Genomic DNA, 14,895 nt, shown 5'->3' on the forward strand with positions numbered 1-14,895 from the left:
GTCAGCAGCTGAGGGCCAGCTTCACAGACAGAGCTCAAGGACCTGTTCATGGTTTTAACAAATGGAAGTCACTGCTATATTTTTAATATAGCACATGCAGCCATTGATATATGCTGCACTGGGAGAGCTAGCAATGCTAATTTTGTTGAGCACATAATAAGTAAGAACAAAAGTAACTTTAACAGAGCAGGAAATAAGAGGTTTTTTTCTTCACACTACTGAAATTGTTAATACATTGAAATGCCTAATGATTCACTGAAGTCTTTGATTTGAAAGGCAGAAAGTCTAAGAGATTTAAAATACTTTTGTTTCTGAGGAGCAATTACTTGTGATTTAATCAGCCATGCATTTAAAAAAAAAAAAAAGATGTAGAATCTATTTTACGTAGGACAGCAAAATGACTCACTACATGAACCTTCACCATAGGGAAAAAAAATCCATATTACCATCCACGTAGTGAACGTGATTCAAGGAAATATGCAATGAGTCTTGACAGTGAGGATCTGAGGGATGGAAAGGCACCTAAGTTCATTCTGCAGCCTTCAGCCAAAAGAATATTTAAGACTTCATTTTACTGTCATATTGGATGGGTATCTTGAAGTTTCTTGGCAACAAGAAGACAAGCATAGCGGAATCATGCAAGTCCTTATACTAGCCTCTGTTTTATCCGCTGGTGAATCTAGTACCACCTCTGAGCTCTGTATTGGCGATGACTATTCTCATCAGCTTTCACAGTAGTCACCAACTAAAATAAAACCAAACTGACAATTAAGTAATGTGACTGGAGAAGAAATCTGATCAAAGTAAATATGTATTACAGATAGGAAGGTAGGAGAATGTATGAAGTATCTGTGGTTTTCTTTTTTTTTTTTCTTTTTTAGGCAAAAATTGCCTGTAACACCAATATGCATGTATGTAACTGCTTTTTTGTCCAAAGATACCCAGACTTTGTGCATATGAATGTACAGTGAATGTTACATAGAGATATACATAGACAAACAAAAAAATCACACGTTGATTCTTAAGGTGGAACCGAAGTTACACCCTTGTGATGCCTTTCTCCGTGACTGGAGCCCAGGAAGTACTTCAGTACAAACAGTACATGAATAATAATGGCTGCATTTAAATACGTAGGAGGCCTGAGTGGCAGGTACTCTTGAGTATACCAAATAAAACTTCTTTTTAAGGTTTCAGCTCATTTCCCAGAATGACCCAACAAATATTTCAACTGTATGAGTTTATGGGATAATGCAATAACAAGGTTTATGGCTGTGTAAAGCAACATTTTTTTTTTTTTTAATTTGTTTTACTGACTAAATTGAAATGTTATGATAAAATAATTTTGTCTGGAAGAAAACACAATTCTAAGAGCTTACAACCACTAAACATTCACCCAATTTTTGTATTTATGGTGGTTTGTATTTCAGATAGAGGTTTGACTTCTCTTGAAGGAACTAGAAACACAATTATACATTCACAGAGCATTTGCAAGTGTCTGTCCCAGATCCACATGCACTTGATTCATCTGTGCGCACAAATAGCACGAGTTTGATAACAAACGATCAGAGCTGGTAATTAGCATAGACAGCTCCCAAATTTGCACAGGAAGTCAGCAGAGCTGTGTAAGCCAAGACGGTACCTTGTTGCGTGCCTTGATCACAGCTGGAATTATTTGTGTCAGTGGGAATCCAGTGCATCTGAGGAAACACTGTAGATTTCTTAACATTCTAGAAATGAAACAAATGGAAGAAACTTTTCTTCAGTTCTCAGAACAAATCAGTTCTCCCTTTCAGAATGGTTTGAAGAAATTTTTTTACAGTATCGTACACAATATCACATGAATCACCCCAGTAAGTAACAGGAGGCACATCCTTTAGTTCTCCTGCCGTTCTCTTCCTTGAAATGATCATACCCTAAAGGAGCTGTGTTTGGGCAATAAGCGTGGGAGGTTGTATGGGACATCCTGGATACTCTCTGCCACCTTTGTCAATCATGAATAATATCTGGAAAGAAATAACAAGAAAAAGATGGTGCTTTCATTTCTAACACTTGCAATGTATAGCTTAAAATTTTGCATAAACCGTTGCCCCTTGCAGGCGGACTCTGGTCACCTTGAGATGCTGCTTCAGAAAGGCGGCAGTGGTGTCTTCCTTGCCAAGGGACCAAAGGGAGGAGGTACTTGTGGTGATGTAGGGGCATCATTTGCAGATGACAAAAGGAGATGATTACTTCCCTTACTCACCTGGGGGCCATATACTGTCAGGACTAAATGGCAAGGTGAGAAGTGCTCACTTGCTGATGGATGGGCTGTGTTTTTATCGGGTATTGTGCCTCCATAGGCTCACTGTTTACTTTCCAAAAATGCCTTGGAGACCGCAACACTGAGGCTGGGATGTGTTCTTACTTTAATAGTGCCTAAAATGGCACAGAGGAGCCAAGCTTTCTAAGATTAAATCCATTGCCCAGAACAACATCTTTATGTTTCATCTTCAGCCCTTTTGGTATTTGTGTACTAGATAGATAGCAGAAAATGTTGCTATTAATGTAAAGAGGGTTTTTTGCTCTATTATTTCCTTACTCTTCTGCTTCCAATTCCATTTCTAGGTGATAGACATGAGCATGATCATCGTCATCATTCATCTCCAAAATTTCACAAAGATCAGAGAATATGTTCATCTCGGCTCCGTAACCCTTTTTCAGGCCAGCCTAAAATTTTATTCCAAAGCCAAATTTATCTGGCTATCAGGTTAATTCAGATCCAAGTTTTTTTCTTAACCATAGCCTAAGCCACACTGCCTGGCAGACCTATAAGTCTCCTCTATGACTGTTATAGCTTATATTACCATGCCTGATGAACATCTTGAATTTTCTATATGTATTACAGAGTAGATCAGTGCATCAGAAGACAAGCTCAGCCTGCGGGGCAATGACTAAGGTTTTGAGGGTGGGGGTGAATGAGTTTTCCTCTTTTTGATTGTCATGGTTGGTTTGTTTGTTCATTTCTCAGTGCCTTTTGATAAAATTTTGATATAAATTCTATCCTGGATGTACCATTTTCTGACATTAATGGCATTTTTGTCCACCAAAGTGTTCTCAGCCACAACATTCTCATCTCTAGTTTTTCTCTCTTTGATTCTGTCACTTTGCCAAAAAATGCATTAGTACATACTTGTGATATGAAGAGGACCCGGGGGTCCATTCTTGTGTGCTGTCTCCATTGGGTTGTTCTTGAATTATGTACTGGAGAGGAGAGACTGGCTCTCAGAAAGGCACTTAATCTATTAATAAATGTCTCAATTACATGTATATTGCTGTTAATTCTAAGTATCGCTAAAAAGATCAATTTAATGAGGTAAAATAATTTTTCTATGATTTTCCATTATTAACCTCCTTTGATTCTCACAGTTATCTTTTGCTGCAGTTCACCTCTTAAAACGTGTCCAGTGCTCACTGGCCCTACATGAGCCTTTCTCTGGGTGTATACTCAACTGCTGAGATATTTACAATAGTTCAATACCCTTGAAGTAACGGCTATTGCTAGATCTGAGGCCATGTACTAGAGAAAGCTCTTGTGAATAGAAAGACTGCATCAATTCAACTTCCAGGGATAGACAGACTCCCTCCCGGCAGTATGCTGGAGTCCTGCAGAGGCCACAGACTGGAGCGGTAAGAGATTTATTACGAAGGAAAGCCTTTCCTGCTCTAAAAGGATGAATGCTATTCTAGCAGAAGTCCAGAGAACTTTTGTTTAGCTAAGAAAGTCAACACGGGATGTTCTTCTATCTACCTGACAGGTTCTTTTACCACAGCCTCCCTTGGTGCCAAAAACACTCTGAGTCTTCATCATCTCACCAGGAGTTTTGTTAGGTTTTGGGTAGTGTTATGGGTAAAGGTCAGAATATATTTCTCCGACTTATCTTTCCCTGTTTTTTTCCCTACAAAATAATGCTACTACTAGTTCAAACAGTCTTTCTTCTTAAACTTTTGTGTAGCTTAACCATTTAGCGTTTCCTCATCTCATAATTTAAGATGTAAGACTTTTAAAAAAAGTCTGTATCTTAGAAAATTTCCATCTCTGTTAATATGGTAATACTATAAAGTAGTATTTTTATTACCTTAGTTCCCAGGTTTTACAAGGAGAAAAGTAATAAGTAATAATACAATTGAATTATTTAATTCCATTATCATTTTCAGCCTGTATAAAAACTACTGAAGGAAGCTGTTAGATGACAGCTAATAACTGCATGTTCACAAGCATTAGGTGAACTATAAATACAGAGGGACTGAAGTTAAAATATCGAATGTGAATTTCCTCTTTCAACTGCTTAGCCCCTATGAAGGAGTGTGACAGGGCAGTGAGTAAGGGACTCTTCAGTGTTTTAGCAGTAAACACTGACTCACCTGCCCAGCGCTCTGAATAAATAATCATCGGTGACAAATACAAGCCTATTTCAGACATAAGCGAGGACAGCGGAAGTTATATAAAATCATGAAATATTTTGTTCCTTTCCAGTGGTGAAAATACCACGAGTTCAGTTCATCTCGGTCATTCTCTGCCATTTGCAGCCAAGTCCTCAGGAGAACAAGTCTTGAGGGCTTCGCACCGCTTTCTCCTAGATCTTCTTTGGCCTCAGTCCCCACTTTGAGTCTCTGGTGGCTTTCCTCCCCATTCAGCATGTCTGTCAGCGTAAGCAGGCTGCAGCTTACAAGGTACAAAATACTTTACTGGGTATCCTTGGATCGCAAGTGGCTTAGCAGAAGTGCTCATCGCTTTGTGAGGCTGAATGCTTTGTGTCTTTAACGCTAACCTGAACAGCAGGAATGGAGTCACTTTTACAAGGCCTGAAGATACTTAGCAGTGGAGACAGGGTAAGGCATGCAGGCTGTGGAGATCAATAAGTGTCCATTTAGGTAAGAATTAAAATATTGAAAAGATACAGCTTTCATGTCTGTCTACTGTGGACAAAATCTATTAAGTTCTCCATTAATTAGGTCTTACCCATCTTTTCCTAGCTCTGCCACAGCAGTGCAAGGACAGAACATTCATTATATTCTGCACAGATGAGCAAAGTGTTTACACTGTCCTTTTGCTAGCAGCAAAATGCTTTTTCCACCAGCTGAATTTATCTGTCCTTTATAATTGCTCAGCCTAATTAACACTCCAGTAAATCACACACCTGCATTACCTTCACATCCCTACACGCCTGCGCTTCTGTGCTGCTGCTGTTGAACCCTTAAAATGTTTCCGAGTTGCCCGAGTCTTCCTGGAGACTGCAGCACGCGTGCGTGTTGTGCTTTTCTATGAAGGATGAGGAAGATGCAGGCTGGCTCAGTGCTCTGTGACATGATCTATTTTTAGAGCCCCCTTTTTCTGAGAAACTAGTTTTCCCATGGGAAATAAGTCCTTGGGGGAAAAGTCATTTCCACCTCATTTGTTAATCTAAAATATCTTTGCTTTTGGCTTCCTGCTACGGAGCACAGAACTGCTGCATCTAGTTAATTTTGCAGTCTCGCTAAATGACACTGAGATTTATTTAGAAGTAAACCAAATTTAGTCCCATTAGATCGTGGCAACAGTTACATAAAAAGAGCTAAAAAAAAATAAAAATAAAAATCCCTTGTTTTAGTCTTGAAAAAACTTGGTCCCTGAAACTACCAAAATACATACATACATACATACATACATATATATATATATATGAAAGTTAATCAAAGCACCTACCCCTAGGACGCAGTGAAAGGTATGACCGCAGGGGAAACCCCACAGTCTCTGGCACACCAAAAAGAGGATAACATCCTCTATGAAACTGAAATGTTACATTCAAAGAGTAAGCAAAAGATCGAAGTACAAGGGAAAGAGTTGCTGTTAATATGAATCTATGAAACCCTGCTGCAATGAGACCTTCAGGCTACTGATGGAAGCTATAAGTCTAAAATGATGGATGTGTTCCTTTGGTTTGCTGTTGTTCTTTTCAATGTCTTCCCTGCAACAACGGACACTCTGGGCAAACCAAAAAGCTGTCAGGAAACAGGGTGCTGGGCATCTCTTGCTCCAAAGCATGGCTTTGCATATGCCACCACCACATCTCTTTGGTTGCAACGTAGCTTAGAATTATCCAAACATTGGATTACCTTCAGCTGTTTATAGCTCAGCTGCTGGGAACAGGCCAGTTGGAGAGCCATGTGCGAGCTAATGATTTACAGTATTTATCCTCAGGATATGTTCACACGAGGCAAGCTTAGCTATGCGCGGTGATTACAGCATAGGCACTCCGTTGTGTACCTACCTGCAGAAAACAAGGCGAATGATGGATAGTCTCCTCCTTTTGAGTGCATGGAGATCTACTAAGGAAAAACTCCATAAGTGTGTGTATTTTCATCATTTATCAATATTATTGCTCCACTCTTTTTATTCCCACAAAAGTGAGCTTTGATATGAGTGAATTTATTATGGCAACAGCCATTGGTACACCCATTTTCAACCTGCTTGTTGTACAACTAAAAGCTCTGGAAACCAATGAGAAAGTTTGCTGTCCCCATTACTTTAATTAGATTTTCAGTGTAATACTACAAGCAGACAACATGAAGCCTGGAATGACCGTTTCGTTTGGATTTGATTTGTGCTTTTTTCAGCTAGCTCTGTCTTTCTTTCTTGTCTGAAGTATGACTACTTTTTTTAATAGGTATGAATGCAGACTTCTGTATTTACTGGTACGTATCCACAAGTCAGGCAAAGATTTCATCTTGGTGTCCAACCTATAGTTGTGATATAATGCATATGATTGTCACAGACTAGGAAATCAAAGCATCCAGGCAGAGAAGCACTGGAGGAGTGAGGACTTTGGGCGACCTTTACTGAGTCACAGAACCTTTACCTGGAATTTTGCTTTTCAATTACATCCAACTTGAGTGATCAAAATTCGCCAGGGGCCAATGTTAAATGTTAAAGCTGCTGGTTTTACCCAAATTAACAAAATTATCTGTAATAGTAGAGGGAATGGGACATGTTGTGCCATCTAGATAATTATTTAACCATTAGATAGGTCTCATCTTGATTACAAAAATTGCCGATTTCAATGAAATATCAACTAGATGCAGAAATCTTTGAGAAAGCCTCATGCTCAATGTGAGCTGTAGCTTTATACAGAAGCATCCACAAGAAAGGGTCCTGGCAATCTCTTTCCCCTGATTGCTTTTGAACTAGCAGAACCCATATAAATAGTGCCCACAATACCGCACAGCATCATGGTTCTGCCAAAGTGGTGAGGGTTGAAGTTTGCTAAAAAGTCAAGACTTGAGGCAGGGACTGGTGTCTGAATGATAGCACTGGTGTATCTTTTGTCAGGGAAGTCCAGTTTGGAGCCTAGTAGGGGGATTTTGTTGCTTTTATCATGAAAATTCAGCTGCCTGGAGAGAGCCAGGGACAGGACCAAGCTACATAACGAAAAATGAGTCAAGCAAGAGGCTGTGAAGGGAAATGGAGCAGCTCTGCGATTCATGCCAGCTCCAGCAGCTGCTCTGTTCTGATACCTGTCCATGTAGCCAGGCCATCTGGGTGACAGTGTCAGATGCTCTCACCCAAGTCATCGTGGTACACAGGTGACCTACTGCAAATGAAAAAAAAACGGAAAATTCACATTATGTCAGAACATTTTCTCTGTGGAAACATTTAACTGTCTTAACAGGGCAGAGGAAGAGAGTGAGGCTTGCGTATACATTTCTACAGTGGGCTTCATGATATTTAGGGCTTTTCTTGCTTGATTAAAGCTCCAGAAACCAAAGGGCCATTAGAAAGGTTCAGCAACTGTTCAAAAAAAAAAAAAAAAAAGAGACACACAAAACAAAAAACAAAACAAAACAAAACCCAACAACCAACCAAACCTCTTCAGCTTCCTGGATATGAAAAAAAAAAAAAAAATCTGAAGTGTCCTAATGGCTTAGAAACAAGAAGAAAAGTAAAAAGATACCCCAAAATATTACCTATCCTGGTGAACAACTCATCTATTCTAAGCTTGTCCAGATGTGTGTCTCTTTAAAGCACGAGGTTTCACACATTCAGACCTGCTTCCTTCATGCTTCAGAAAATTTTTGAAATAGAAAAAACGTAATGGTAAAAAAGCTGTCGTCAATTGCAAATTTGAACAGAAAAATAAATAGATTCAGGTCAAGCTTTCATTTTGATTTCGATACGTCTTCATTTTTAAAACACATATCCTTATAAATAGCTTACATTTTGAAACGAAAGTTGATTCAAAAATTGAAAAACAAATTTCCTCATTCAAGAATATCTTAGCAGATTTAAACAATTCAAAGTTTTATAGAAATTAAGAGTGAAGAAAATTGTCAAAACTGATCCTTTCTTTTGATGACTATAATTACAAATATGGATAAATCATTTTTTTCTGCAGAAACACATTCAAGAAAAATACCCAACCACGTGTGATAAGCATAGAAAAAATTATGGTGCATGTTTTACTGAATATGTTTGATTGCACAGAGGCAGCATTTCACTGTCAGTTTCTCCAAAATGAACATCTAAAATTATTTGCATTGACAAACAGCTGAACAGAGATATTAGGTCTCAGCAGTAAAAGTGGTCTTGTACAAGCTCTTTAAATAACAAAAGATTTTTCTCCTTTCAGATTCCATGCCTATGAAATAAATATAAAACAAACTGTTTGTGTAACTCCTGCAGTGGGAGATAAATACTATGACAAAAAAAAACCCTGTCATATGTTATACAGCTTTTACCTTCTTTTCTTTCCCTACAATACTGCATTTCCGTAATTTTCTCTGACCCCATCATCATCTTCTACTTTCCTATTTCTTTTGCTGCTGAAACATCTGAGCAGACCTATCATTTATTGCCTTGCACCTCGTACGTGCTGTCCCACTGTATGTAAATCACTGTTGGATGTTTTGCCTTTAACAAAACTACATCTCACAAGTTTCTTGGCTCTCCTAACAGATCCTTAGATATAATACTGTCCACAGATATTTATGTGCACAGTATGTAACTAATACAAGATGCAGAGTATTTCTTAAATTATGTTATGTCTGAGAATGAGAAAAAGAGATCCTCTGTTCTTATGCAGAGCTGGGTTTACATTTGTCTGTGGACCAGTGGGTGCGTGGTGCCCTCAGGCCCCCATATCCTCCAATACTTTGAGTATTTCATACATTTGGTGAATTGTATTTAGATCCAGTTTCAGGTATTAGTTGACACAATGATCCCTCATTTAATTTCATGCTGGCAAGTCTTTTTTCTTATTGAACAGGAATGCATAGAGCATAAACAATAAAAATGACCCATTAAATCATCTAGAGCAATCTTGTGCAGCTATCAGACATATGCAGCTTGATTTCCCTCTGACTTATCCTCCTCTTGAAAAGATGAATCTCAGTGATTTCAGCGTATTAATCTTGATTAGCCCTCATTAACTTACCACGTATTGTATTTAGTTTAATGTATTTAGCCATTTCGGAACACAATTGCTGTCAGCTCTCCCCACAGACAAAAAGGAGAGGGAAGATTCACGTCACCCCTCGGAGATGGGGGTGTCTCCGTGTTCTTTAGGGTGCGCAGAAGAGCTCCCAAACCTCCACCTTCATGGGCTGTATTGGCAGATTTTCATTCACAGACCAAAATAGGAATTTAAACATCCTGCTCACATGTATAAACCTACATAGAGATGCTTAAACTTAGGTGGCTCCATTTTATGCTGAATATCAGCAGGATTGGATCCACACTACAGTCTCTGACTCTGTACACAGCTAGGGTGAGATGGATCCTCCTTTCACATGAAATACAAGGAGCTCCACAAAGCTTGTCTCTGCATATCTTCACAACTCCCTGAAGTTCATTTAATGATAACAAAGGCCCATATAGCTGCTCTCAAATGTGAAGGAATTGACTTGATTCAGCATTGCAGTTTGTTGTTTCCTCAGTACTGTGCCCCAGGCTGCAATGCAATCATTACTGCTGTACTAAATTTCAAGCTAGATATTATATCAACAAAAGACAAGGGGTATCATGCAGAAAAGCATCAAGCTAAATTTAGTGTGTATTCATTTTACCAACAAACACACCGTAAACCCTTCCTCTCTTTTGTTCCAATAGCGTCACGAACATGCAAAATGGAGATAAAATCAAAATTGGAACCAAAGAAGAGAAAGATGAGGCAAAACATGATGGAGCGCAAAGCCATATCCATTGGTATTTTGCTTCAGACTCCCAACAGTAATAATCTGCTCTGAACAAGATGATAATTTACAGAGAAGGATGACTGTGAAGTACCACAAACCTGATGGAAAGCCAAGCTGAATAAGGAGGAGAACTTGCTGGGGATATCTTCCTGCACCATCGGACGTGGACCAATTTGATCTGTATTTTTCTATACAATCCATTTTTGTGCCAGGCCCTGTAAGAGGAGACAAGAAAGTTTTCCAAGTCCAAATCTTGAAAACAGCAGAGTGGGTATCCTATTTATAGGTACTGCCTCAAAGACATAGTGTGATGCCCATCAGCCTCCATACCCAAGGAGTATTTTTGGTTATGCAAGGACTAACCTGACTGCTGTCACTGGAAGGCTGAGCTATTGTCCAGTTTTGAGAAGCGTATCATACCCTGTAGAGAAGGATTTATTGGTTAAACTACAAATGCATCCCATGTCTTTTCTTCCAGGCATACAGTACAGATTTGTTTATTTTTTTCCAATTTTTTATGTCTTGACAAGCCTAGGACTGAGAAACTTTTCTAGTTGTACAGAGGAAGAATTTGTATCTGGGATACTGCATCTGAAGAGATTAATGCCTTTTAATTTAACATGGAGGAACAACTCAGTTCTCCTGGGATTCATGGCTTTGCAGCAAATGGCATGGTAACCCTCATTTTTAAAAATGATGTCTTAAAGCAACTATACCACTTCACAATGTCATTTTAAATGATATAGAGGTTTCAAACATTAAGCACAACTCCAAACAGTGTTAGCAGCAAATTTTAATAGGGGTCAAGTGGTGTCACTTCAAGATTTGCCCTGCATTAATTTATCTTAGCTTTCTTACTTCAGTATAATTTGTAAAACTTCTGAGGCCATGTAGTTCGCAGCAGTGGGTATTACTGGATAATCTGATGCAGTCAAAAGAATAACAAAAGCTAATAGCTCCCTAGAAAAGAGGGAGCAAAATGTCAGCTATATTAACATGAAATACTACCAAACACAAAGGATCTATTTAATTTCAGTGTCTCTGTTTTATTATGTAAAAAAAAAAAAATATCTTCTTTCAATCCTATCATGGACAAAACCTCATGTGTTTCCAGGCATTCAGAGAGAATATCGTCATCCTCAAATATTAATTGTAGTGATAATAAACTGAGAAAACATTCTTCCTGGATGCCCTGTCCATACTGGGTTGAGGGACAGGCTCTGGTAGGAGGGTCAAATGACATGCTAAAGGACAGATCATCAAGTCAACACAGATGGTCAGACAGGAATCCCCAGCGTGCAAGCAGGCACGGCTCTGTACAAGGCAGAGCACAGGGCCATAAAACATGTCCCGATATAAGGCTGAATCAGGCTCTAGGCTTCCCCTGCAAAGGTAGCACGAAAAAATATCCCTCTCTCCCCATTTTGCTAAGGGAATGTTTTTTTGGAAAGTGAATTGCATGTTAGTGAGAGAATGAGAAGGAACTATTTTGAAGCAATAAAACATCATTCCTGTCCATCAAAGAATGTTTTATGCTGTGCAGGCCATGATCATATTTAACTCAGAGTCAAAATGTTGATGTCTTCTGCTGTGAGACCTTCCCAGGGTTATGAGTCTCAGCTCTGATCTTAGGGGATGAGGCCACTTTGGCACATATGAGTGTTTGCTCCCAGCTCCATCACTTCCCCTGCTTTGCTCACGTCCTCATGATTTTTCTGTCCTGCACCATCTGGGAAGGAGCAAATGAAATTTTGGCTCCGTTTTCCAATTCTTTCTGTTAATTCTAACGAAGGATCTTCTATCGTGATCTTTCCTTATGCAGCAGAGTCAAATTGCTTGGAGCTGTTTTTATCCCAGGCTATGGAAGTTATTCCAGCCTTCACGGGCACCGTTCCAAATCTTTATTCCTCAATTTTGTGTGAAAATGAACTGAGCTGCCTTCTCGTCCCGTTCCCCCCCAGACAAGTGACTTCCTGTATGAGAAATATCTACTTACTTCAGGAGTTAGACAGCTTGCTTTATTAGTGCAGAGATGTGCTGTACAGGATTTTTCCTCCTGCTGTGCCTAATTTCTGAATCCAAGGGTATTATTAAGAAGGAGGAGTAAAAAAAGATTAGGTGTGCTTTCATCTACGTACGCAAATGGTGCCAGTTCTCATTAGAAGGCAGCAAACATTTTCAAGAGAATCGCTCTTTATGGCTCCCCCCAAATCTTTGATCAAAGGTCTCGGAAATAAATTGATTCTGTGAACATCCATCTATTTGACGTGCAAATTGTGCACTTAAAAAAAAAAAAAAAGGATTTTAAGCCTTATACTTGTCATCTCAGTATAACACTTCATTCTTTCCTAATCCATTTGAAAGAACCTTGAATCTGACACAATGCATTTGAATTTACTTAAATTCTACATTCAATTGGTGCAGTAGCATGGTAAGTTAATGACATCGCAATTAATGAAAAATACTTTACAGTTCCATTTCTCCAGAAATTAATTGGTTTCCAATTCTTAACTATATTTAATTAAATGACTGTACTTCTGTGCGACTCTCCGATTTGTTCAAGAAAATTTTTTTTGTACATGGCAAGGAATAAATTTTAAACTATATTTTTTAAATGTGATTTATATTCCTCATAGATTTTACTTATTCAAGCACCAGCATTTACTGCTACGTCCATGATCCAGCAATGTGCCCAGGTGGCCAAAGCCAATGGCATCCTGGCTTGTGTCAGGAATAGTGTGGCCAGCAGGAGCAGGGCAGGGATCGTCCCCCTGTACTGGGCACTGATGAGGCTGCACCTCAAATCCTGCATTCAGCGCTGGGCCCCTCACCCCAAGGAGGCCATGGAGGGGCTGGAGCGTGGCCAGAGCAGGGCAGCGAGGCTGGGGCAGGGGCTGGAGCCCAAGGCTGGGGAGGAGCGGCTGGGGGAGCTGGGGGGGCTCAGCCTGGAGAAGAGGAGGCTGAGGGGAGCCCTCATCGCTCTCTGCAGCTGCCTGAAAGGAGGCTGGAGCCGGGGGGGGGTCGGTCTCTGCTCCCCAGTAACAAGCGATGGGACGAGAGGGAACGGCCTCAAGCTGCACCAGGGCAAGTTTGGGTTGGATATTAGTAAAAATGTCTTCACTGAAAGTGAAGTTGTCAGGCCCTGGCCCAGGCTGCCCAGGGCAGTGGTTGAGTCCCCATCCCTGGGGGTATTTAAAAGCCGGGGAGATGTGGTGCTTAGGGACATGGGTTAGTGGTGGCCTTGGCAGTGCTGGGTTAACGGTTGGACTTGATGATCTTAAAGGTCTTTTCCAACCTAATCGATTCTATGATTCTATAATCAATTCAATACTGTAGAGCTGCCTCTGAGTCGCTCATAAAGACAGCCATCTGGGCTTAAAAACATTTACATTTGAAGGCCACATTTTAAAAGCTTTTTAATCCGTTTATGGAGATTGTCTTTTGACCTTTATCTTGAAATTTTGGAGAATCATGGTACTTACATCACAGCTTATGACAGAAAATAGTCTGGGGTTGTTAATGGATTGTGAATACATAGCGTTCATCCTGATTATCTCATTCAATCAGATGCATTCACTCTGATCATTTTTGTTTCTTCAAGCTTCTGCTTCAGGAAGTCATTCTCAAGAGAAATTAAATGGGAAAAGTTTGTAGTCTAAGATCTGATTATCCTGAAGGAAGACTAGCAAAGCTGGCACTTGGAAGTGTTAAGAACATTATTGTTATTACCGTGGGATTAACGTCTTTCAGCTAAAGAAATCCTCACAGTGAAACAAAAAGTGAAGGCTATCAAAAAAACCTTGCAAAACCCAGAAAATAGAGCTAAATGACTGACAGCTAATTGACTTTTTGTTGTAAAGTGTTGCTGCAAATATCCGTAGACAGAAGAGCACTTAACCAGATCAAAATGTTGATGCTAGCTATTATTTTGTCAAGAAGATACAAAATTGGGAGGAAATAACATATAGGGACTGTGCTGTCTTTATTGTTTGCTGAAATTCCATTACTGAAACTTGACAGCCTAAAAAAGCCAGATACTAAAGAATAGTGTATATCGTGCACTAGTACAGTTACAAAAGACTTTACCATACCGGACTTTCCAACATTGCAGAATTATTTCTTGTTAACCATTTTTGCAGAATTATTTCTTGTTAACCATTTCTAATGCTCCGCAAATGACCGCTAACTTGACACAGAAAAACAACCTCTTTACCCATGTATATGAAACTGCAAAAAGGAGGAGCGTCTCCACTGAAAAAAAACACAAGTCCACAAATCACAGAAGTTCAAGGAACATCACTATGAGCTTGTGCAGCAACACCAGTGAGGCAGTTGGGGACTGTAACATTAAGCTTCCCCATGCAAAGGGCTGATAATTGTCAAGACCGCGTTCATGCGGTGACCCCCGTTGTGTGGCACCACCTTCCCGCATAGACCCCTGCAGAAACACTGCCTCACTGGCTACGGCCAAAAGATCTAAACCCACGGTCAGTGGCTCTTAGCTTCTCATTTTCTTCCTCTTAAAAATAACGTCCTTGATTTTCATCAAGTGTGGAGGCTGGAGTTTCTGCAAATCTTAGTAAGTCAGCACTGGTTCACTGGTTGCATTCAAAAACCTCACCCCAGTTCTGCAATGGGATCCCATACCTGAGATATGTTATAAAAAGTTGCAGGGGAGGTGTACGTGCT

At 39.8% G+C, this 14,895-nt stretch overlaps 1 long non-coding RNA gene across 1 annotated transcript in view; it reads right to left on the bottom strand.

Moving 5' to 3' along the window:
* Nucleotides 1–4,507: 4,507 nt before the first annotated feature.
* Nucleotides 4,508–14,895, bottom strand: part of LOC148056128 (uncharacterized) — a 28,788-nt gene continuing 18,400 nt past the window's right edge. The window contains exons 2-6 of the long non-coding RNA XR_015703918.1: nucleotides 10,570–10,627; nucleotides 10,305–10,421; nucleotides 7,531–7,607; nucleotides 6,288–6,342; nucleotides 4,508–4,883 (exon numbers count right to left, since the gene is read on the bottom strand). This is a non-coding gene — a long non-coding RNA (uncharacterized LOC148056128). The remainder of the gene's footprint in view (nucleotides 4,884–6,287; nucleotides 6,343–7,530; nucleotides 7,608–10,304; nucleotides 10,422–10,569; nucleotides 10,628–14,895) is intronic.

The sequence above is a fragment of the Nipponia nippon genome, unplaced genomic scaffold (genome assembly GCF_047370975.1).
Source record: "Nipponia nippon isolate SJK-2023a ecotype South Korea unplaced genomic scaffold, ASM4737097v1 scaffold_17, whole genome shotgun sequence".
Classification (NCBI taxonomy): Eukaryota; Metazoa; Chordata; class Aves; order Pelecaniformes; family Threskiornithidae; genus Nipponia; species Nipponia nippon.